This window comes from Herpailurus yagouaroundi, unplaced genomic scaffold, assembly GCF_014898765.1.
Source record: "Herpailurus yagouaroundi ecotype Mexico unplaced genomic scaffold, PumYag 163, whole genome shotgun sequence".
NCBI classification, from domain to species: domain Eukaryota; kingdom Metazoa; phylum Chordata; class Mammalia; order Carnivora; family Felidae; genus Herpailurus; species Herpailurus yagouaroundi.
In genome coordinates, this window is record NW_024412404.1 from 25,365,876 (window position 1) to 25,390,390 (window position 24,515).

Sequence of the window (24,515 nt, forward strand, 5' to 3'; positions counted from 1 at the left end):
TTGGGTCTCAGAAGGGTCAGAATGTGGAGTAAAAAACTCAGATCGGACAGGCTTGGCTACGCATCCCTTGTTTAGTGAGGTTATGCATTAAAAGTAATTAGGCCACAACGAGGGCACCTGGGTAGCTCAGTCAGCAAAGCTTCTGACTCTTGGTTTGGGCTCAGGTCATGATCTCACGGTTCATGAGTTTGAGCCCCGCATCAGGCCCTCTCCTGACAGTGTGAAGCCTGCATGGGATTCTCTCTCTCCCTCAATCTCCGCCCTCCCCCATTGGTTCTTTCTGTCTCAAAACAAATAAACTTTTTAAAAAAGAAAGAAAAGTCATTATACCACAACGAGATACCACTTCATACCCTTTGGGATGGCTATTATTAAAAAATGAAAGATAAGTACTGGTGGGGATGTGGAGAATGTGGAACACTTGTATGTTACTGGTAGGAATACAAAAAAAGATGCAGTTGCTGTGGAAAACAGTACGTGGTTCCTCCAAAAGTTAAATATAGAATCACCATATGATCCGGCAATCCCACTTCTGGGCGTGTACCCAAAAGAACTGAAAGCAGGAACTCGAACAGATATCTGTACCCCAACACTCACAGCAGCATTCTTCACAACAGCCAAAAAGTGGAACCAACCCAAGTGTCCATCAACAGACGAACAGGTTAACCAGTAGTGATGGATGTACAATGAAATATTATTCAGCCTTAAAGAAGAGATTCTGATACATGCTATAACATGGATGACGCTTTGAAAACATTATGTCAAGTGAAATAAGCCAGATTTTAAAAACCGAAATATGACTCCACTTATATATGAGGGCTGTAGAATAAGCAAAATTATAGAGACAGAAAATAGAATAGAGGTACCAGGTTTGGAGGGAGGGAAGAATGTGGGGTTAGTGCACCGTGGGTTGTTTGGAATGATGAAAAAGTTCTGGAAATGGAAATGGCTGAACAACATTATGACTGCACTTAATGTCACTTAAGTGTATACATAAAAATGGTTAAAATGATAACACATTTGTACCGTGTCTTTTACCACCATAAAAAAGATGTATAGATCCAAATGAAAGAAAAAAAGCAGTTATAAATCGCTTTATTGAAGTTTTATTGGGGTTTTCAGAGGAGTGAAATTAGATGCACATTTTTAATTCACTTCTCTATCTGCTCAGTGAACATGTGTTAAATGAATAAATGAGTCACATCTAAAAGAAGTTTCTTCGGATAGACCCAGAGGAGCAATCACACATACCTTCACCCCCGAAGGCCTTTGTCCCATCCATCTGTCTTTTGAATTCAGAAGCACCATACGAACTCATGATCATTATTTAAAAAAAATCATACAACTTCAAATTGTAACCATGTGCCAGAATGTTCACTCTCACAGTTTCTCTATGCCACTTTACCCTCAAGTTTTTACCTCCAGTCGCCAATTGGCTAATACCATCACGTGTGTACCAGTCAACGCTCCCAGCAAGCTTCAGATCCAGCCTAACCCTAACCCAGGACCAGCAGCGTCTTCTTAGGAAAGCCACCCACCCCCACCCCCCACTGCTGCCCTGTAACACACACACACACACACACACACACACACACACACACACACACACACTTCTAAGATTTATGGGACTGTTTTACCCTCTTCTCTATTTCTTTTCCATCAGAGGTATAGGCTTGAGATCCTGGCTAGGTTGTCAGTTCCCTTATTTCCTCTGGTTTCCAGCTAGAGAACCCCTAATGCAATCCAGAATCAGATTCTTCAAGCAACAGAAACCAATTCTGACAGATTTAAGGAAAATGGAATGTATAGAATGAAACTAGGGAGATTTGGAGACACTGACCTGGAAAATAGGCAGGTCCAAGGGAGGCTATGCAGTCAGAGATGCAGCAAAATTTTATGCTGTAAAATGTAAAGAGATGTAAAGTGAGGCCACTGACGAATCTGTTTGGTCTGTCAGCATGGGACGAAGGATATCACCATTGGACCTGTTAACCCTGGACGCTACTAACATTGGTTTCAGGATACTGTCCCTGTCCCAGGACACAGATGGTGGCTTTGCTATTGGTGATGACCTAGAAAGGACTCTTCATACCATTAGCTCTTATTTCAGGTTCTGGGGAGGATGCAGCTGATTAGCTCTGACCCTGTGTCCTAGGAGCCTATGCCCTATGTGCAAAGGCAGAGGGAAAAGCGAGTATCTGGCCATTATGGCTTCCGTAGTGGAAAATGATCATCTCTGCCTTCCACCAAGAGCCATACGCAAGTTCATATGCTTGGCATCCTTAAAAGAAAGAAATCTCCATTTTACCCATCTTCACCTAGATTTTTTTGCAGCCTCTGTGATACTGGGCTAGTCACTGCCCCGGCACCACATTTCCTTGCAGTGTACCACAGAGTTCCAGAAGATTTAAAGAAAACAATTTTTAAAAATCAACTGGAGGATGACCTCTGACATTGGCAATGAATGATGCTTGCTTGAATGGAGATGACTGTGTGTGTGAGTAAAATAAGTTTATCACATCCTCACTAGATTTGATGATGCCATTGTTGCTGGGTTTTTCATAATTCATTTTTTCATAAAGGTAATACTTGCTTCAAATGTCAAAACAATATTAAAAGGTCTGTGCTTAGAAGTCTTGGTTGCACTTATACCCCCAGCCAGCTCATTACCTCCCCACCTGCCATCTATAGAGAACCACTTTTATTCATATATTGTGAATCCTTCCAGTTTTATTTATGTAAATAGAAGTACATATAAGATGTCATGTATAGCATGATGACTATAATTAATAATACTGTTTTGCAGGGGTGTCTGGGTGGCTCAGTCGGTTAGATGTCCAACTCTTTTTTCTAAATTTTTTTTTTAACGTTTATTTATTTTTGAGACAGAGAGAGACAGAGCATGAACGGGGGAGGATCAGAGAGAGGGAGACACAGAATCTGAAACAGGCTCCAGTCTCTGAGCTGTAAGCACAGAGCCTGATGCGGGGCTCAAACTCACGGACCGCAAGATCATGACCTAAGCCGAAGTCGGCCGCTTAACCGACTGAGCCACCCAGACGCCCCGATATCCAACTCTTGATTTCGGCTCAGGTCATGATGTCACGGTTGTGGGATCAAGCCCTGCGTTGGGCTCCATGCTGAATGTGGAGCCTGCTTAAGATTCTTCCCTCTCAGGGTGCCTGGGTGGTTCAGTCAGTTAAGTGTCTGACTCTTGATCTCTGCTCAAGCTATGATCTTGCAGTTGGTGAGTTCAAGCCCTGCATCAGGCTCTGCACTGATGGTGCGCAGAGCCTGCTTGGGATTCTGTCTCTCCTTCTCTCTGCCCCCTCCTTGTGCTATCCCTCTCTCAAAATAAATAAACATAAAAAAATTAAAAAAAAAAGATCCTTCCCTCTCTCCTTGTGCCCCTCTCCTCTGTTCATGCATTCTCTCTCTCTTTAAAAAATAAAAAAAATATTTTAAAAATACTGTATTGCATATTCAGAAGTTGTTCAGAGAGTAGATTTTAGAAGTTCCTATCATAAAAAACCTGTTTTATAACTATGTGTGGTGATGGATGTTAACTAGACTTACTGTGGTGATCATTTTGCAATATGTACAAATATTGAGTCGTTATGTTGTACACCTGAAACTAATATAATATGTCAATTATACCTTGATAAAAAAGTGAATATAGATAAGTTTCTATTATTCATGAAGTTGTATACATCAAATTTGTACAGCTTTTTTTATGTCAATTATACCTCAATAAAGTGGCTTAAAAACATATTTTTCCTTATTTCTCTCTCTTTCTTACAAAAACAGGTAGCATGCTATTTACACTATTCTGTTTCTGCCTTTTCTTTTTCATTTTTTAAAATTGAGGTATAATTGACATAGTTGGCATATAATTAGTTTCAGTTAACATCTGTCACCAACCAGTTACAAATTCTGTGTGTGTGATGACAACTTTTTTTTAAAGTTTATTTATTTATTTTGAGAGAGAGAGAGAGAGAGAGCAGGGGAGGGGCAGAGAGAGGGAGAGAGAATCCCAAGCAGGTTCCACACTGTAAGTATGGAGCCCCATGCGGGCTCCAACTCACCAACTGTGACGTCAACTTGAGCCCAAACCAAGAGTCAGATGCTTACCCCACTGAGTGACCCAGGCACCCCAAGAATGGGAAAATTTAAATCCATCCCAAAGCTAGCCCATCATAAAAGTTTAATGAGCTGTATAATTTTCCAGGGTTTCAATGTATATATAGATTTCTATTTTTATATAGAAGGATTCATTGGGAACATACTAGTTTTTAATCTTTTTTTTTTAAACTTGACAATACTTGGAGGACATATTGGCTACATCAAGAGGTACGGATCTACCTTATCCTTTTTAATAGCTTCGTGGGCTATTGTATGGTTAACCAAAAGTTGAACCAATGTGCTCTTTTTTGAGGGTGTGGTGTGGTGGGGAGTTGCTTCGAACTTTGACAAAAACAGAAGGTAAAGTATGAAAAGAGCTCACGGGTTGGCAGGTGGGGATGGTCAGAGGTGGCTACTGAGGGGGAAGGTGTACAGCAAGGCTAAGGCCTTCACTTGGCTCCAGGCTTCTCGGCTTCCCAGCTTCTGGGGCCTCAAGCTGGCTGGTCATCGAGGCCCCCACGGCGAGCCTGCCCTCAGGGGACAGAGAGGAGGAGACCAGGGTGGGGTCCACACCAGGGGGCAGCGTGTGTTTTTGAGCGAAGCCCGGGGAGAAGCAGCCATGGCCGTCTTACCTCTCTTCGAGCTTGCCAGTGATCTTCCATCCACTACGCATTCCTCGCTCTCGACCGTCGGCTCCTCGGAGGCGGAGCGGTTGACTTCCAGGGACACGCGCCAGCGGTCTGCGGCTGCGAGATCTTCCAGACGCCGCCGCTGAGCTAACCGGCCGAGCCCGGGGCCGCCGGCGGGCGCGGCCCCCGCGGCGGGGTCCTAGACCGCGGCCACGGGCAGCGAGCGCACGTAGAACGGCCACCCGCTGTGGCCGAACCGCTGCGCTCACTCCCCGGGCAGCCCCGGCCGCCCGCGGGCCTGGTGGGAGAGGCGGTTGTGGGCCGAGTCCCGGTCGCGGAAAGGGTCTGAGCTGGGGCTCCGCAGGAGGGAGAAGGGCTCTCGTCGCTCGGTCGGGCTGGCTCAGCTCCGCGCGTCTGGTGGAGGCTTGGAGGAGTCCCAATCTACTCTCTTGCTGGACTTTCCCCAGTTTTCCTATAATAAATTTCCGGTAGTAAATAATGCTACAACGAAAATCCTTGTACGTCCATTTTAGTTGGGCAGATGTTTCCATAGGATACATTTGGAGAAGTGGAATTGCTTGATCGAAGAGTATACAGATTTGAAACATTTTTAAATTATTATTATTTTTAATGTTTATTTATTTTTGAAAGAGAGAGAGACAAAATGCCAGCAGGGGAGGGTAAGGGCGGGGGGAGGGGGGGGAGACGCAGAATCCAAAGCAGGCTTCAGGCTCTGAGCTGTCAGCACAGAGCCCTAAGCAGGGCTCACACTCACAATCTGCGAGATCATGACCTGTGCAGAAACCAAGAGTCAGACCCTTAACGGTGGGAGCCACCCAGGTGCCCCTGAAATTATTCTTAGTCGTATAAAATTATATGCATAGTCCTAGAAGGTGAGGGATAGTTTCACTAACACTGGGCATTTCTTAACTTCTTATGAATTGTATTTTTCTTTCTATTTATTTTTTTTTAATTTTTTTTTCAACGTTTATTTATTTTGGGGATAGAGAGAGACAGAGCATGAACGGGGGAGGGGCAGAGAGAGAGGGAGACACAGAATGGAAACAGGCTCCAGGCTCTGAGCCATCAGCCCAGAGCCTGACGCGGGGCTCGAACTCACGGACCGCGAGATCGTGACCTAGCTGAAGTCGGATGCTTAACCGACTGCGCCACCCAGGCGTCCCTTCTTTTTCTTTTTAATGCTTATTTATTTATTTTGACAGAGAGAGAGAGAGAGAGAGAGAGAGAGAGAGAGAGAGAACGAGCAGGGAAGGAGCAGAGAGAGGGGAGAGAGAGAATCCCAAGCAGGCTCTGTACAGAGCCCGAGGTTGGAGTTCACCTCCTGAACAGGTGAGATGGTGATCTGAGCAGAAATCAAGAGTCAGCCACTTAACTGACTGAGCTACCCAGGCAACCCTGAATTATATTTTTTCATGTTTTTGCCCATTTTTCAATTAGGGTGCTTGTCTTCTTTTTTGGCTTATATGTGTTCTTTGTGTATTAAAGATAATACACCACCAAGATATTGACAAAGTCAACAGTAAGCTCTGATTGATGGGAAGACCAGACACAAATCACTTGCTTAAAATTACATACCTAAAATTTATAAAAGGAACTCAGGGATGCCAGGATACCCTGCAAAGAGATTAGAAGCATTCTGCAGAACAGATGAGGGATATATAAATTTCCATGTCCCCCAAAAGCCTCTTCTGGGACACAGTTGCACAGAATAAATCTGTGGGGGGGGGGCAGGTCATATCATACCCTCTGGAAACTCAGTTGCCCTTCCTCCAAGGCCAGTTTTCTGTGCATAAAACTGAAGCATTTCTGCACCTAGTCTAGTCTGAGCTGACTTCTTGCAATTTGGGGATGCAATTGCGCACAGTCTGCCTACAGTGTGGTACCCCAAAGCCTGGGCCAAAAGGATTTCTTGATTTATTGCTGCATGACTCTTTTTTTTTTTTTTTAATTTTTTTTCCAACGTTTATTTATTTTTGGGACAGAGAGAGACAGAGCATGAACGGGCGAGGGGCAGAGAGAGAGGGAGACACAGAATCGGAAACAGGCTCCAGGCTCTGAGCCATCAGCCCAGAGCCGGACGCGGGGCTCGAACTCAGGGACCGCGAGATCGTGACCTGGCTGAAGTCGGACGCTTAACCGACTGCGCCACCCAGGTGCCCCGCTGCATGACTCTTTATATGTTAAAAAAGTAATTGATTAGGAGCAAACGGACCAAGGCAGAGGGGAGAGTGGGACTGAAAGGGCTCTATCTCCCTTAATCCCCATCAGCTCTCCTTAGGTGTCCTCTCATCATTATTCAAATAATTACATAAAATGTATATTGTTTGTAGTAAAATGTGTAGATGAAAGCATCTTTGGAAGACTGCAATTTAACTGAACTGGTGATACACTGTTTATTTATTTAGGGTGCAAGTGAGCGAGGAGCAGAGAGAGAGACAGAGAAGCGGAGCTCACAGGAAGCGGGGCTCGTGTGTACCCAAACTGGGACTCGTGCTTAACTTGATGCTGGGCTCGAGCTCACCTGATGCGGGACTCCAACTCACAAACTGTGAGATCGTGACCTGAGCCGAAGTCAGATGCTTAACCAACTGAGTCACCCAGGCACCCTATTTATTTATTTATTAATTTTTTTTTAGAGAGAAAGAGCACGTGAGAGTGGGGCAGAGGGGCAGAGGGAGAGAGAGAGAGAGAGAGAGAGAGAGAGAGAGAGAGAGAGAGAGAGAGAATCTTAAGCAGGTTCCATGATCACTGCAGATCCCAACTCTGGGCTGGATCCCACAGTCCTGGGATTATGACCTGAGCTGGAATTAAGAAACACTCAACCATTTGAGTCACGCAGGTGCCCCAGTAATACACTATTTAAGTGAAAAGGATTTACATGCTGTTGCTACGCAAAGTGCCTGTGCCTCTTCTGGAATTGCCATTGGGTGGAGGGAATCATCTCTCTAAAAGGTGACCTGGGCTCCCCAGTTGGGTTGGGCAAGTCTGGCTCTGGGGCTGGACAACCGGTGGAGAAGAGTGTGAGGAGAAACCCCTTGCCTGGCAAACCCTGGGTGCCTCCAAGTGCCTTATCACCTCTCAACAGCTTCACTACTAAATGACAAAAGAAGGTGGGGAGTATCTGCTTGAAATGATACTGTGGGCCTGCAACCCTGAGCGCCCTTGCCCCACCCCTGGTTTCTGTGAAGGGGGTATAGTGGATACAATGGGTACCCCCTTCTGGTGATGGGTGCATGTGGACCAGAGTGGGAGGAAGCCTGGGCCCATCATCCAGGGAGGGTTTGAAGTCTTGTCTTAAACTTCAGCCAGTCCATCTCTGCTTGTGTTTTGTTTTAGGAAGCTGATTTCAGTTCAGCTGCTTGGATGTGGGTTTCAACACCATGATGAGTTAACTTCTGAATAGGAAATTTGGAAATACAGTCTTTGTTCCATCTTGAAAAATTTAATGAAAATGTATCTACCAGATATTAAATTGTTTCCCTGCTGCAAAGTTCTGCTTATTGAATTTGGAGATGAATTGTTCTCCAAGGACAAATAGATATATTCTGGTTTTGTATTGGGTCCTGCCCAGGCCTGAAGGGTAGCCAAGGGAGTCCTCCTCCCCAACTGCCCACCTCTAAAAAGAAGACCAGGGCATGCCTTCAGGCCAGCAGAAAACATCATGGACAGTTCTTATTGCTGTTTGACTTCTTCCCCCCCCCCCCACCTTATTGCTGTTTGACTTATTTTTCCCCCTTATATATTTATATAAATATAAAAAAAATTTATATTATTTATAAATATATAAATATACATATATTTATGTATATATATAAATAAACATTATATATATATATATGTTTGTTTATTTTTGAGAGGGGGGAGGGGCAGAGAGAGAGGGAGACACTGAATCTGAAGCAGGCTCTAGGCTCTGAGTTGTCAGCACAGAGCCAGAGGCAGGGCTCAAACCCACAAACTTCGAGATCATGACCTGCCAACCGGGAGATCATGACCTGAGTGGAAGCTGGATACTTAACCGACTGAGCCACTGAGGCGTTCTGCCCCGCCCCCCCCAACTCTGTGGCTTCTGATTAACTTTTTTCATTTTTCAACATATTTGTGCACATGAAAGATCACTTTTACAGATGCAGTCACTGAGCCCCAAGACCTGTGGTGTCTGGCCCCAGATCCCGCAGCAAGTTGGGACCAGTGCTGGGACTGGAGGCTGAGTTCAGAAATGCACAGAAAGAGGACAAGATGCCAGCAGTCTTCTGTGCCTGCCAGGGGGTTCCAGCATTTTCTAGTCATCCTAGCACCAGGGGCCTCACCAGGTCCCTGAGCTAAGTGCTTCATGGAGACAAAGAGCACCTTAGTGTGGTGGTGCTGAAGCCCTATGCACAGATGCCCACCCTTTCCCGCCTGCGGCAGGCACGTGGCTGATGGAGGCCCCCGGCCCCAGCTGGGACTCTGGGAACCCCCCTTCCCCATATCTGTGCCTGTGCCCTGGGAGCCAGCACCATCACAGCCGTCCTGTCCTAGAACGGCCAATCCTGTATCAAGGCTCAAATGCCTCCTCCTTCCCTGGGCTCTGCAACTGGAACCGGCTGTTGGAGCAATTCATTATGTCTATTATTGGAGTAATTAATTAGTTACCCAGGTGTCTGCCAGCCCCACCACGGGTCTGCGAAGGCAGGAACTGTTTCTTGTACTTCTTTGTAACCCCAGTGCCCAGCGCAGGAGGGCCGGAATGGTGTTCCCTCTCTTTTTTGTGACCAGTCTCCCGGTGGGCGCTGTTCCCTCTCTGAGGAGCCACAGTGCCACCCAGCGGCAAGCTGGCTGTACTGAGGGTGTTCGCCGAGGGCCCTTCCGCCCCCCCCCCCCTGCTGGTGGGGGCCACTTACTGCCCGAGTTGACTGGTGGATCACCTTCCCCGCAGGGCTTTCCGGCACCCCACCACTTAGGGTAACATGGAAGTGGAACGGCAGAGAAGCATGCCCACTGCCTTTGGGATCCTTGGGCACAGAGACTTGACTGCATGTTGCTGTAGCTGGTGGAGGCGCGTGTGGTTCTCCCTGTCCTGCTGTCCTTTCCCCCTTCCCAGGCTATTAAAATGCACTTCGAAGGCTCAGCTCAGTCACCGCCTTCTTCCCACCCTGCTCCCATGCATGCCCCCACAGATCTCTAGCTTATGCAGCCTAGATTCAAATCCCGGCTTCGCACATTATCCGTTGTGAGACTACAGGCGAGTTACTTCACTTCACTGGCCTCAGTTTATCTATAAAACGGGAATAATAATAATACTACATGCCCCATGGGGTTGTGAGGGATAAATGAATCCAGCCTGGTAAGGTACATGTAAGTGTAGTGCCGGTTTAATTTGTACTTTTGTTCCTCAGTCACGTGTACCACTTGGGGGCAAGGACTGTGTCTGATCCATTTTACCTTCACTGCGCTAGCATCTGCCAGGAACTCAAAAGGCGCTACATCTGCCAGATGCAGGGCAACAGGCAGCCTTTGATTTGGGTCTTAGTGAGCAGTAGGTGGCAGAGGAGGTCCCTCATCCTGGTCCTGGCTGTGATACTTTCTCACTGCGTGGCCTTGGATGTGTCACACCATCTCTGGGCCTCAGTTTCCTCATGAGCAAGTGGAGGGGGTTGGGTTATACTGTTCCAAGTCCTTTCTGACCCTCTTGGGGGCCCAGGCCTCCTGATACATTTTCCCTCCCTGAACCTCCCTTACCCACAAGCCTTTGTTTGTTTGTTTGTTTGTTTGTTTGATTGGCAAGACTCTTAGTTACAGGATAAGGCTTCCCTGATCAGGTAAATAGATGAGAGCTGTACTCCAGAGAAGAAGGAGTGATTTTGGCTTTGAGAGAGAGAGGAGCAGCTCTGGGACAAAGGGAAGGGATATATTCCTTTCTTAGGAAGGAAGTATCTATTATAAGGTGAAGCCAGGAGCAGAAACACTGTAGGTCTGGGGGCACCTGGGTAGCTCAGTCAGTTAAGCATCTAACTTCAGCTCAGGTCATGATCTCGTGATTCGTGGGTTCCAGCCCCGCGTCAGGCTCTATGTTGACAGCTTGGAGCCTGGAGCCTGCTTTGGATTCAGTGTCTCCCTCTCTCTGCCCCTCCCCTGCTCATGCTCTGTCTCTGTCTCTCAAAATGATACATAAACATTAAAAAATTAAAAAAAAAAAGAAAGAAACACCATAGGTCTGGGTTCAGATGGAGGAGTAAAGGAGTAAAGGGGTGACCACCACAGCTGGGTCTAGGAGAGGATGGGGTTACCCTGGTGTATGCAGTTTCTGAGCCTGGGTACTGGCTCTCCAGACTGGTAGGAACTGATAAGAAACACTCTAACAAATATGGTGGATACTAACCCTGCAGGCAAGGAGGAAAAGTCCTCTCTGATGAAAGGTGCCAAGATCTTGGGGGAAGTAGGGGCCACGAGCAGCTGAAGAATTATGTTAAACAAATCTATGATTTGTAATATAACCTACAGAAAGTAAGGGTCTAGTGGTGCCTGGATGGCTCAGTCACTTAAGCATCCAACTTCAGCTCAGGTCATGATCCCACAGTTTGGAGGCTGGAGCCCCACGTTGGGCTCTGTGCTGACAACTCAGAGCTTGGAGCCTGCTTCCGATTCTGTGTCTCCCTCCCTCTCTGCCCCTCCCCCTACTTGTGCTCTATCCCTCTCTCTCAAAAATGAATAAATAAACATTAAAAAAATTTTTTTAAAAGAAAAGTAAAGGTCTAAACACGTGTGAATTTTCTAATTCTGAATGGATTCTTCAAAGCTATTTTCTTCACCTTATCTGTTTTTAGACCCATATCTTGAATTTTTAATTTGTGCTATTAATTTTTCACCTTCTGAGTCTTCAATTCCTGGTTGTTGGTTTTTTTTAGATTTTATTTTTAGGTAATTTCTCCAGCCAACATGGGGCTCAGACTTAGAACTCCAAGATCAGGAGTTGTATGCTCTACTGACTGAGCCAGCCAGGCACCCCAATTTCTGGTTTTTTTTTTTTTAGTTTCCAACTTTGTATCAAAAATTCAATTTTTAGGGGCACCTGGGTGGCTCAGTTGGTTAGGCAACTGACTTCGGCTTAGGTCATGATCTCACAGTTTGTGGGTTCTCACTGTTTGTCAGGCTCTGTGCTGACAGGTCAGAGCCTGGAGCCTGCTTCAGATTCTGTGTCCCCCCCTCTTTCTACCCCTCCCCTGCTCACGCTCTGTGTCCCTCTGTCTCTCAATAATAAATGTTAAAAAAATTTTTTAATTCAATTTTTATCCTAATGATCATACTAAGATAGCTTTTTTTTCTCATTTATATCTAATAATTCCCCTGTCTGGACAGTCTGTGGAAACTCTATCATCTGGGGCGCCTGGGTGGCACAGTCGGTTAAGCGTCCGACTTCAGCCAGGTCACGATCTCGCGGTCCGTGAGTTCGAGCCCCACGTCGGGCTCTGGGCTGATGGCTCAGAGCCTGGAGCCTGTTTCCGATTCTGTGTCTCCCTCTCTCTCTGCCCCTCCCCTGTTCATGCTCTGTCTCTCTCTGTCCCCAAAATAAATAAACGTTGGAAAAAAGAAAAAAGAAACTCTATCATCTATTGTTTATGTTGGTTCTTGTTCTTTATCTCCTTCTGTGTCTAATTGTCTTTGTGTGCTGAAAATTGTAATTGAAAATTTTATTGGGGTAATTTTTAAGTCTTTAAAAAATTTTTTTTAAAATGTTTATTTCTTTTTTTTGAGAGAGAGAGAGACACACACAAGAGTGTGAGCAGGGGAGGAGCAGAGAGAGAGAGACACAGAATCCGAAGCAGGCTCCAGGCTCCGAGCTGTCAGCCCAGAGCCCGATGTGGGGCTCGAATTCACAGACCATGAGATCATGACCTGAGCCGAAGTTGGACGCTTAACTGACTGAGCCACCCAGGCACCCCTAGTCTTTTTTTTTTTTAAGTATATTTATTTATTTTGAAAGAGAGAGAGAGAGTAGGGGCGGGGCAGAGAGAAAGAGTGAAAGAGAATCCCAATCAGGCTCTGTGCTGTCAGGGCAGAGCCCAACTTAAGGCTTGATCCCACAACCAACTATGAAATCATGACCTGAGTTGAAATCAAGAGTTGGATACTTAAGCGACTGAGTCACCCAGGAGCCCCTAGTGGGGTAATTTTCAGACTAGGATAGTATCATCTTCCTACGGAAAGGATTTTCATGGACTTTTGCAGATGGGGAGGGGCATTAGCAATCCAGAAGCACCTTAAGCATTTTTAGTGCCTGAGATTTTTCTGAATCACCCAGAGTACTTGAAACTGAGCTGAAATATGGGAGAAAGCTTACTCTTCCTTCCTTCCTTCCATTTACTCTTCCTTCCAGGGTGCAGCCACTCAGGATTACAGTCCTAAGCATGGGGTAGTTTTCCAGAATTGCTCCTGCCTTGCAAAGCCCTAGATTCCAACTTGCATGACCCTAGCTCCCTCAGCTTTTTAGCCACCTCTTCTCATCACAAAACTGGCCCAAATACTGAGCTCTCCTCTCTGGAGTTTCACCTTTTCTGAGCTATTGTCTCTTGCCAATAATTGGCAAGGTGATTCCTTGCTACTTGTTAGCTTTTTTTTCTGTTACAGGAAAAAGCTTTTTATATTTCATATGAATTATTTTAGTTGTCTTCAGTAGGAGGGTAGTTCTGAATTATGTAGCTCACTATTTCTGAAAGTGAGGGTTCTTTACTTGGTTTAAAGTTGTTTAATGGCTTGGTATCTCTCTAGAAGATTGTGGAATGCGGGAAGGCTGATAGCACCAATGATCTGAAATCATATATTAGATACCCAAATACAATGATTTTTAAAAATTTTATTTTAATTCCAGTGTAATTAACAGACAGTGTTATATTAGCTTCGGGTGTACAATATAGTGATTCAGCAATTCTGAACATTACTCAGTGCTTGTCACAATAAGTGTCCTCTTAATCCCCTTCACCTACTTCGCCCATAGCCCCACAGACCTCCCCTCTGGTAGCCATCAGTTTCTTCTCTATAGTTAAGAGTCGGTTTTTTTAGTTTGTCTCCTTTTTCCTCTTTTCGTTTGTCAAAGTACAATGATTTTGAGTATTTTTCTTATAATTCAATACTGAGGCACTGAAAATTATATGTAACTATTTGCTCCAGGATTTCTGATCTTAGAAAGCTGGGTTTTGGAATTTTTTAAAAAAATGTTTTATTTATTTTTTTGAGAGAGACAGAGAGAGAGAGAGCAAGCTAGGAAGGGACACAGACAGAGGGAGACACAGAATCCAAAGCAGGCTCCAGGCTCTGAGCTGTCAGCACAGAGCCTGACGCAGGACTCGAACTCACGAACCATGAGATCATGACCTGAGCCGAAGTCAGACGCTTAGCTGACTGAGCCACCCAGACGCCCCTGGTCTTTGGAAATTTTAATTGTGAATGTTTGAACGTTTTTTAATTTTAATTGTGATAATTGTGAATGTTTTTAATTGTGAATGTTATAAGGAAATTTATAATAGAATTTTTTAAAGTTTATTTCTTTATGTTGAGAAAAAGTGAGAGAGAAAATGAGCAGAAGAGGGGTGGAGGGAGTGGGGGACAGAGGATCCCAAGCAGGCTCTGTGCTGATAGCAGAGAGCCTGATGTGGGGCTTGAACTCACAAACTGTGAGATCATGACTTGAGACAAAGGTGAGTCAATCAGTTGATTGAGCCAGCCAGGCTGTCTGTCCCTATAACAGAATTATTGATAATTAATAGAGAACTAGTTAAACTGCTTCCATAGGATGGGATATTGTGCAGCCATTAATAATGTAGGATGATATCTAATGCCTTAGACAACTAGTCACATCATATTGAGAAATGAAACTAGTCAATCACAATATGATCCCTTTTTATATATTTACATATATTAGAAATATCACTGAAAATATATTCACTAAAATGCTATGTTATGGTTATATTGGTTATGTTGGCATGGTGAGATAGCTAGTGATTTTTACCCACTGGTTTTTGCATCTTTATATTTTTATGATTTCCTAAAATGAACATTTATTACTTTTGTAACAAAAGTTGGCTTATGAAATAAAATTGGCTGCTCTTATTATGTTGCATTGAAATTTTTATCTACATAAATAATACACCATTCAGATTTAAGATGTTTTTATGAATATCTAGTATATGTCAGCTTCTTTCAGACATATATTTTCATTAATGCTTGTAAGTGTTTAAGGTGCAATCACAAATGCAGTGAAAGTAGGGACAAAGCAGTCTGAACTCCTTTCAAAAAGAAATCAAGGGTGGGGCACCTGGGTGGCTCAGTCAGTTGAGTGTCTGACTTCGGCTCAGGTCATGATCTCAAGGTTTGTGAGTTCAAGCCTTGCATCGGGCTTTGTGCTAACAGCTTGGAGCCTGGAGCCTGCTTCGGATTCTGTGTCTCTGCCTCTCTCTGCCCCTCCCCCACTTGTGCATGCTCTCTCTCTCTCTCTCTCTCTCTCTCTCTCTCAAAAACAAATAAACATGAAAAAAAAGAAATCAAGTGAACAGATTGATTGATGCAAGATAAACGGTATGATTTTCATAGTCAGAAAATATCTCCAACATATTAAAGGCTAAGTGATGGATACTATCATTTACCCTAGTAAAACAGATGTTGAATTATAAAAATTATACAAATACTACAAAAATAGATGATATGAGAATGGGAAAATAACAGTAATATTCCTATACTCTGCTGCAGCAACAGTTAACATATTAAGATATGCAGGCAGTTGGATTATCAATTCCAACCACCTGCTCCCTTCCCTATAAGAGGATTATATGTGTAATCTGCAGTGTCTTCCCAAAGGTAGAGTGTACTTTCCTACTCCGTTGTCAATATGACTTGCTTTGAAATGTGAGCAGGAGTAATATATACCACAGTCAAGCAGAAACTTTAAGAACCATTAGATAGTTCAGTCTCGTCTCTTGCTTGTTTCCCTTGGCCATAAAAATGTCATTTCCTAAACAGGGACCGATCCTTCAGGTTGGTCTCAGAATGAGAAGAAACATGAAGCAGAGCCACCACCACTAATTCATAGATACCAACATGTATTGCGAACGAGAAATGTGTATTATTGTAAGTCAATGAGATTAGGGTGGGGGGATGTTTGTTACCACACCAAAGCTAACTAATACATTATTTCCTCACAAATACAGTAGCAACTCTCTTACACTGAATTGTACTTTTTAAAAAAAATTATTTAAAAAAATTTTTTAACATGTATTTATTATTGAGAGACAGAGAGTGAGCAGGGGAGGGGCAGAGAGAGAGGGAGACACAGAATCTGAAGCAGGTTCCAGGCTCTGAGCTGTCAGCACAGAGCCTGACGTGGGGCTTGAACTCACAAACTGCGAGATCATGGCCTGAGCCGAAGTCAGAGGCTTAACTGACTGAGCCACCCAGGCGTCCCCCCAAAATTTATTTTTAAGTAATCTCTACACCCACTGTGAGGCTCAAACTTAAAACCCTGAAATCAAGAGTTATATGCTCCACTGACTGAGCCAACCTTGTGCTCCTGTTTTGTTTTGTTTTTTTTAGGTAATCTCTATGCCCAATGTGGGGCTTGAACTATGATCCAGAGATCAAGAGTTGCATGCTCTGCTGACTGAACCAGCCAGATACACCTTAACTGAACTGTACTTAACTGACTTTCCAGATTGACAAGTGTTCTCTTTTCCTTCTTTAAAACATACTCACACACACACACACACACACACACACACACAAACAATGCCCGTGGCATTGAATATCCAAGGCTGGTAGGCTACTTTCCATCATGAGTGTTCAAGTCTGCCTGATTAGCCAACAAAGTGACCCAAATCAAGATACATGCGAGGGCTGTCATACAAACTAGTTTGAGGTTCTGAGGTGGTTGGCTGTGACTCAGTGTTAAGAGAGAAAGCTCTGGAGGGAAGCTGCCAAAAACCAAATTTCAACTTTACCATGTGGTAAATATGTGACCTTGGTCAAATTACTAACACAGACACCAATATTGAGAGCTACTCATTTTCAAGGACTCTTTCAGAGAACGGTAAATAGTAATCTAGTCCTGAGCTGGCTCTCCAAGGGTCATTAGCATCAAGATCTCCCCACAATGACAATATCTTCCATTAGAATTGAGTGCATTTTGCTGGAGAATTGCAGGCGTGGTGAATCTCCAGTGTGGGAGGAGGCATCCAGCTTTCTGCTCTTCATACATATTCCTATAAAAAAGGCTTGTCAGTGGGATTCTCTCAGCAAGTGCAGCATGTGACCATGGATGCCTCCGTCAGCTCTGTGGCCCTTTGTCACTCAGGAGGCTATGTCACCACCATTGGAACAAAGTTCTGTGCTATGAACTGGAAAGATCAGTCAGCAGTTGTCCTGGCCAGAGTAGATAAAGACAAGAAAACTGATCTGCTGAGAGATACTTTGCTGGCACCATGGCTGAGGAAATGGCCTCCACAGTTCTGGAGTCGCACCAGGGGTCCCTGTACTCCCTCTTTCCTGACCACTGCCTGGAAAAGTACTGTGACCAGTAGTTTGGATGGTCCCTGGGCCAAAAAATCTATTACATTGACAGCCTGTCCTACTCCGTGGAAGCCTTTGACTATGACCTGCAGATAGGAAAGATCTCCTACTGCAGATGTGTTCACAAGCTGGAAAAAGAACAATTCCCAGGTGGAATGTGTATTGATACTGAGAGGAAGCTCTGGGTGGCCTGTCACAATGGAGAAAGAGTGATGCACTTAGATCCTGAGACAGGGAAGAGACTCCAAACTGTGAAGGAGCCTGTTGATGAAACAACTTCATGCTCCTTCTGAGGGCAGGACTTCTCTGAAATGTTTATGACCTGTGCCCAGGATGGAATGGACCCCATGCATGGGTCTTCTGCAGCAACCTGAAGCTGGTGGAATTTTCAAGATAACTGGCCCAGGAGTCAGAGGAGTTCCTCTTTATCCCTATGTCAGGTCTTCTTTCCTACTGGAAGAACTTTTGTTAAATAAAAAGTGATTTGAAGACTTTTGAAGCTCTAGAAAATTCTAGAGCTAAAATTTCAATCTAGTTACAAAAAAATGTATAAAGAAATTATATTATGAGTAGGGTTACATTTTTATTTACAATTTTTAAAGGTAGATCATTTTAGTAAGGGGTGACAGGTAGTTTTTTTATTTTATTTTTTTATTTTTTAAAATTTACATGCAAATTAGTTAGCGTACAGTGAAACAGTGATTTCAGGAGTAGATTCCTTAATGCCCCTTACCCATTTAGCCCATCCCCCCTCCCACAACCCCTCCAGCAAGCCTCAGTTTGTTCTCCATATTTATGAATCTCTTCTGTTTTGTCTCCCTCCTTGTTTTTATATTATTTTTGTTTCCCTTCCCTTATGTTCATCTGTTTTGTCTCTTAAAGTCCTCATATGAGTGCAGCCATATGATTTTTGTCTTTCTCTGACTGACTAATTTCACTTAGCATAATACCCTCCAGTTCCATCCACATAGTTGCAAATGGCAAGATTTCATTCTTTTTGATTGCTGAGTAATACTCCATTGTATATATATACCACATCTTCTTTATCCATTCATCCATCGATGGACATTTGGGCTCTTTCCATACTTTGGCTATTGTTGATAGTGCTGCTATAAACACGGGGGTGCATGTGTCCCTTCGAAACAGCACACCTGTATCCTGTGGATAAATGCCTAGTAGTGCAATTGCTGGGTGGTAGGGTAGTTCTATTTTTAGTTTTGTGAGGAACCTCCATACTGTTTTTCAGAGTGGCTGCACCAACTTGCATTGCCACCAACAATACAAAAGAGATCCTCTTTCTCCGCATCCTCACCAACATCTGTTGTTGCCTGAGTTGTTAATGTTAGCCATTCTGACAGGTGTAAGGTTGTATCTCCTTGTGGTTTTGATTTGTATTTCCCTGATGATGAGTGATGGGCATTTTTTTCATGTGCCAGATGGCATATATCCAGTTGGCCATCTGGATGTCTTCTTTGGAGAAGTGTCTATTCATGTCTTTTGCCCATTTCTTCACTGGATTATTTGTTTTTTGGGTGTTGAGTTTGATAAGTTCTTTACAGATTTTGGATACTAACCCTTTATCTGACATGTCATTTGCAAATATCTTCTCCCATTCCATTGGTTGCCTTTTAGTTTTGCTGATTGTTTCCTTTGCTGTGCAGAAGCTTTTTATTTTGATGAGGTCCCAGTAGTTCATTTTTGCTTTTCTTTCCCTTGCCTCCAGAGACATGTTGAGTAAGAAGTTGCTGCGGCCAAGATCAAAGAGGTTTTTGCCTGCTTTCTCCTTGAGGATTTTGATGGCTTCCTGTCTTATGTTTACGTCTTTCATCCATTTTGAGTTTATTTTTGTGTATGGTGTAAGAAAGTGGTCCAGGTCCATTCTTCTGCATGTCGCAGTCCAGTTTTCCCAGCACCACTTGCTGAAGAGACTGTCTTTACTCCATTGGCTATTTTTTCCTGCTTTGTCAAAGATTAGTTGGCCATACGTTTGTGGATCCATTTCTGGGTTCTCTATTCTGTTCCATTGATCTGAGTGTCTGTTCTTGTGCCAGTACCATACTGTCTTGATTACAGCTTTGTAATATAGCTTGAAGTCTGGGGTTGTGATGCCTCCTGCTTTGGTTTTCTTTTTCAAGATTGCTTTGGCTATTTGGGGTCTTTTCTGGTGCCATACAAATTTTGGGATTATTTGTTCTAGCTCTGTGAAGAATGCTGGTGTTACTTTGATAGGGATTGCATTGAATATGTGGGTTGCTTTGGGTAGTATCGACATTTTAACAATATTTGTTCTTCCTATCCAGGAGCATGGAATCTTTTTCCATTTTTTTGTGTCTTCCTCAGTTTCTTTCATAAGCTTTCTATAGTTTTCAGTGTATAGATTTTTCACCTCTTTGTTTAGATTTATTCCTAGGTATTTTATGGTTTTTTGTGCAACTGTAAATGGGATCGATTCCTTGATTTCTCTTTCTATTGCTTCATTGTTGGTATATAGGAATGCAACCGATTTCTGTGTGTTGATTTTATATCCTGCAACTTTGCTGAATTCATGAATCAGCTCTAGCAGTTTTTTGGTGGAATCTTTAGGGTTTTCCATTTAGAGTATCATGTCATCTGCAAAGAGTGAAAGTTTGACTTCCTCCTGGCCTATTTGGATGCCTTTTATTTCTTTGTGTTGTCTGCAGAGGCTAAGACTTCCCATACTATGTTGAATAACAGTGGCGAGAGTGGACGTCCCTGTCTTGTTCCTGACCTTAGGGGGAAAGCTCTCAGTTTTTCCCCATTGAGGATGATATTAGCCTTGGGTCGTTCATATATGGCTTTTATGACCTTGAGGTATGCCCTTCTATCCCTACTTTCTTGAGGGTTTTTATCAAGAAAGGATGCTGTATTTTGTCAAATGCTTTCTCTGCATGTATTGAGAGGATCCTATGGTTCTTGTCCTTTCTTTTGTTGATGTGATGAATCACGTTAATTGTTTTGCGGATATTGAACCAGCCCTGCATCCCAGGTATACATCCCGCTTGGTCATGGTGAATAATTTTTTTAATGTATTGTTGGATCCGGTTGGCTAATATCTTATTGAGGATTTCTGCATCCATGTTCATCAGGGAAATTGGTCTATAGTTCTCCTTTTTTAGTGTGGTCTCTGGTTTTGGAATCAAGGTAATGCTGGCTTCATAGAAAGAGTTTGGAAGTTTTCCTTCTGTTTCTATTTTTTGGAACAGTTTCATGAGAATAGGTGTTAATTCTTCCTTAAATGTTTGGCAGAATTCCCCTGGAAAGCCATCTGGCCCTGGACTCTTGTTTTTTGGCAGATTTTTTATTACTAAGTCAATTTCCTTACTGGTTATGGGTCTGTTCAAATTTTGTATTTCTTCCTGTTTCAGTTTTGGTAGTGTATATGTTTCTAGGAATTTGTCCATTTCTTCCAGATTACCCATTTTATTGGCATATAATTGCTCATAATATTCTCATTGTTTTTATTTCTGTTGTGTTGGTTGTGATCTCTCCTCTTTCATTCTTAATTTTATTTATTTGGGTCCTTTCCTTTTTCTTTTTGATCAAACTGGCTAGTGGTTTATCAATTTTATTAATTCTTTCAAAGAACCAGCTTCTGGTTTCATTGATCTGTTCAACTGGTTTTTTGTTTTGTTTTTTGTTTTTTGTTTTTTTTTGGTTTTGATGGCATTACTTTCTGCTCTAATCTTTATTATTTCCTGTCTTCTGCTGGTTTTGGGTTTTATTTGCTGTTCTTTTTCCAGCTCCTTAAGGCGTAAGGTTAGGTTGTGTATCTGAGATCTTTCTTCCTTCTTTAGGAAGGCCTGGATTGCTATATACTTTCCTCTTATGACCGCCTTTGCTGCGTCACAGAGGTTTTGGGTTGTGGTGTTATCATTTTCATTGACTTCCATATACTTTTTAATTTCCTCTTTAACTGCTTGGTTAGCCCATTCATTCTTTAGTAGGGTGTTCTTCAGTCTCCAAGTATTTATTACCTTTCCATTTTTTTTCTTGTGGTTCATTTCGAGTTTCATAGTGTTGTGGTCTGAAAATATGCATGGTATGATCTTGATCTTTTTGTACTTACTTAGGGCTGATTTGTGTCCCAGTATATGGTCTATTCTGGAGAACGTTCCATATGCACTGGAGAAGAATGTATATTCTGCTGCTTTAGGATGAAATGTTCTGAATACATCTGTTAAGTCGATCAGGTCCAGTGTGTCATTCAAAGCCATTGTTTCCTTGTTGATTTTTTTATTAGATGATCTGTTCATTGCTGTGAGTGGAGTGTTGAAGTCTCCTATTATTGTGGTATTACTATCAATGAGTTTCTCTATGTTTATGATTAATTGATTTATACATTTGGGTGCTCTCACATTTGGCACATAAATGTTTACAATTGTTAGGTCTTCTTGGTGGATAGACCCCTTGATTATGATATAATGCCCTTCTGCATCTCTTGATACAGTCTTTATTTTAAAGTTTAGATTGTCTGATATAAGTATGGCTACTCTGGCTTTCTTTTGTTGACTATTAGCATGATAGATGGTTCTCCATCCCCTTATTTTCAATCTGAAGGTGTCTTTAGGTCTAAAGTGGGTCTCTTGTAAACAGCATATAGGTGGATCTTATTTTCTTATCCATTCTGTTACCCTATGTCTTTTGATTGGAGCATTGAGTCCATTGACATTTAGAGTGAGTACTGAAAGATATGAATTTATTGTCATTATGTTTCTTATAGAGTTGGAGTTTCTGGTAGTGTTCTCTGGTCCTTTCTAATCTTTTGTTGCTTTGGATATATATAGATAGATAGATAGATATAGATATAGATATAGATATTTTTTTTTCCATCTTTTCTCCCCTCAGAAAGTCCCCCTTAAAATTTCTTGCAGGGCTGGTTTAGTGGTCACAAACTCCTTTAATTTTTGTATGTCTGGGAAACTTTTTATCTCTCCTTCTATTTTGAATGACAGCCTTGCTGGATAAAGAATTCTTGGCTGCATATTTTTCTGATTCAGCACATTGAATATATCCTGCCACTCTTTTCTGGCCTGCCAAGTTTCTGTGGATAGTCTGCTGCAAACCTGATCTGTCTTCCCTTGTATGTTAGGGACTTTTTTTCCCTTGCTGTTTTCATGATTCTCTCCTTGACTCAGTATTTTGTGAATTTGACTATGATATGCTTTGTTGATGGTCAGTTTTTGTTGAATCTAATGGGGGTCCTCTGTGCTTCCTGGATTTTGACGTGCGTCTTTCCCCAGGTTAGGAAAGTTTTCCGCTATGATTTGCTCACATAACCCTTCTACCCCTATTTCTCTCTCTTCCTTTTATGGGACCCCTATGATTCTGATGTTGTTCCTTTTTAATGAGTCACTGATTTTTCTAATTCTTAAATCGTGCTTTTTGGCCTTAATCTCCCTCTTTTTTTCTGCTTCATTGTCCTCTATAAGTTTGTCCTTGATATCTCTGTTTCTCTGTTCTGCCTCGTCCATCCTTGCTGCCGCTGCATCCATCCGTGATTGCAGCTCAGTTATAGCATTTTTAATTTCATTCTGGCTATTTTTTACTTCTTTTATCTCCACAGAAAGGGCTTCTAATCTATTTTCTACTCCAGCTAGTATTCTTATTATCGTGATTCTAAATTCTGGTTCAGACATCTTGCTTGTATCTGTGTTGGTTAAATCCTGGCTGTCGTTTCTTTGTGCTCTTTCTTTTGGGGTGAATTCCTTCATTTTGTCATTTTGAAGGGAGAAAAGGAATTAACGAGGTAGAAAAATTGAAATTAAGAAAATTAAAATTAAAAATATTAAAATTAAAAATTAAACACACACACACAAATCAAATGATGCTAGGTCCTAGGTGTGTTTTGGTCTGGGTGTTGAAAGTGGTTTGACAGGGGCGCCTGGGTGGCTCAGTCAGTTGGGCGTCCGACTTCGGCTTAGGTCACGATCTCGCGGTCCGTGAGTTCGAGCCCTGCGTCAGGCTCTGGGCTGATGGCTCAGAGCCTGGAGCCCACTTCCAATTCTGTGTCTTCCTCTCTCTCTGCCCCTCCCCCGTTCATGCTCTGTCTTTCTCTGTCTCAAAAATAAACATAAAAAAAAAAAAAAGAAAGTGGTTTGACAGATTAGAGAAAAAAAAGGGGAGGGAAGGAAATCGTTTGAGAATTTGAAAAAATGAATACACTGAAGTAGACTAAAGTGAGATGATGGGGTAAAATAGAATTTGAAAAAATATACACAAAAGTAAAGAATATAGTAGAAAAAACTTAAATAAAAATATTTTTAATAAAAATTAAAAATAAATATGAATTTTTTCATTTTTCTGTATTTAAGAAAAAAGAAATGAAAAAGAGAAAAAAGATAAAAAAGGGGAAAAAAGAAATTGTTTGAAAATTTGGAAGAGTGAATACATTGTCATAGACTAAAATAAATTGATGGAAGTAAAATAGAATTTGAAAAAATTTACATAAAAGTAAAAAAACATAGTAATAACAATTAAAGAAAGGTATTCTTAATAAAAATTGAAAATTAAAATGAATTTTTCTCTTTATTCAAGAAAAAGGAAAGAATTGTAAAAGAGAAAAAGAAAAAAGAAAAAAAGAAAGAAAGAAAATTGAATAGATGAACCTGCTAACAGATTGAAGTAGGACTGAAATTGCTTTGTTTTCCCCTAGAAGTCAGTCTACATAGCTCTTTATAGTCCATAAATTAAGCCGGCGGTGAGACAGGAGCTCTTGAAGAGCGAATTTGACCCAGTTGGGCGGGGCTCAGTGTAACGGCTCTGCTCTCCACTAGATGGTGCTGCTAGCCTACTGGGGTGAATTGTTGCAGCGCTTGTAGGTGCGTATGTGCATGCGCAGGAGCGGTGAAAATGGAGTCATCCAGCCACCCAGTCTGTTCTTCCAGATCGGCAATCATGCACCGGTCCTCCGTCTTCAACTCTCGTCCACTCCCCGCCTTTCCAGTCTCCGTGACCAGGCCCCAGGCAGATACCTCTCTCCCGAGTTTTGTCTCAGATGTGGCTGTTTTGCCCAGCCCCTTACTTCCTAAGGACTGCGGCTTTGACCCGTTCCACCCCTCTGAGGGAGGGTCTCACCGAACAATGGCCAAATGAGGAATGTCTGAATGAGCAATGGCCAAATGTCAGCTGCACCCAGGAACGCCCGCTGGACCCTGCTGTTGCCGGTGCCCGGAGACTGCGGCCAGGTGTCAG

The 24,515-nt window shown here is 42.7% G+C and overlaps 1 long non-coding RNA gene and 2 pseudogenes across 1 annotated transcript; 2 read left to right on the forward strand and 1 right to left on the reverse strand.

Annotated features, from left to right (window-relative positions):
• Positions 1 to 4,106: 4,106 nt before the first annotated feature.
• LOC121036873 (heat shock protein beta-1-like) lies at positions 4,107 to 5,279 on the reverse strand (annotated as a pseudogene).
• Positions 5,280 to 7,451: 2,172 nt separating this feature from the next.
• Positions 7,452 to 8,262, forward strand: LOC121037521 (uncharacterized). Its single transcript, XR_005793804.1, has 2 exons — positions 7,452 to 7,724; positions 8,109 to 8,262. It is a non-coding gene; the product is annotated as an uncharacterized LOC121037521 (long non-coding RNA).
• An 8,747-nt stretch (positions 8,263 to 17,009) lies between these two features.
• LOC121036877 (regucalcin-like) lies at positions 17,010 to 17,786 on the forward strand (annotated as a pseudogene).
• Positions 17,787 to 24,515: the final 6,729 nt, after the last annotated feature.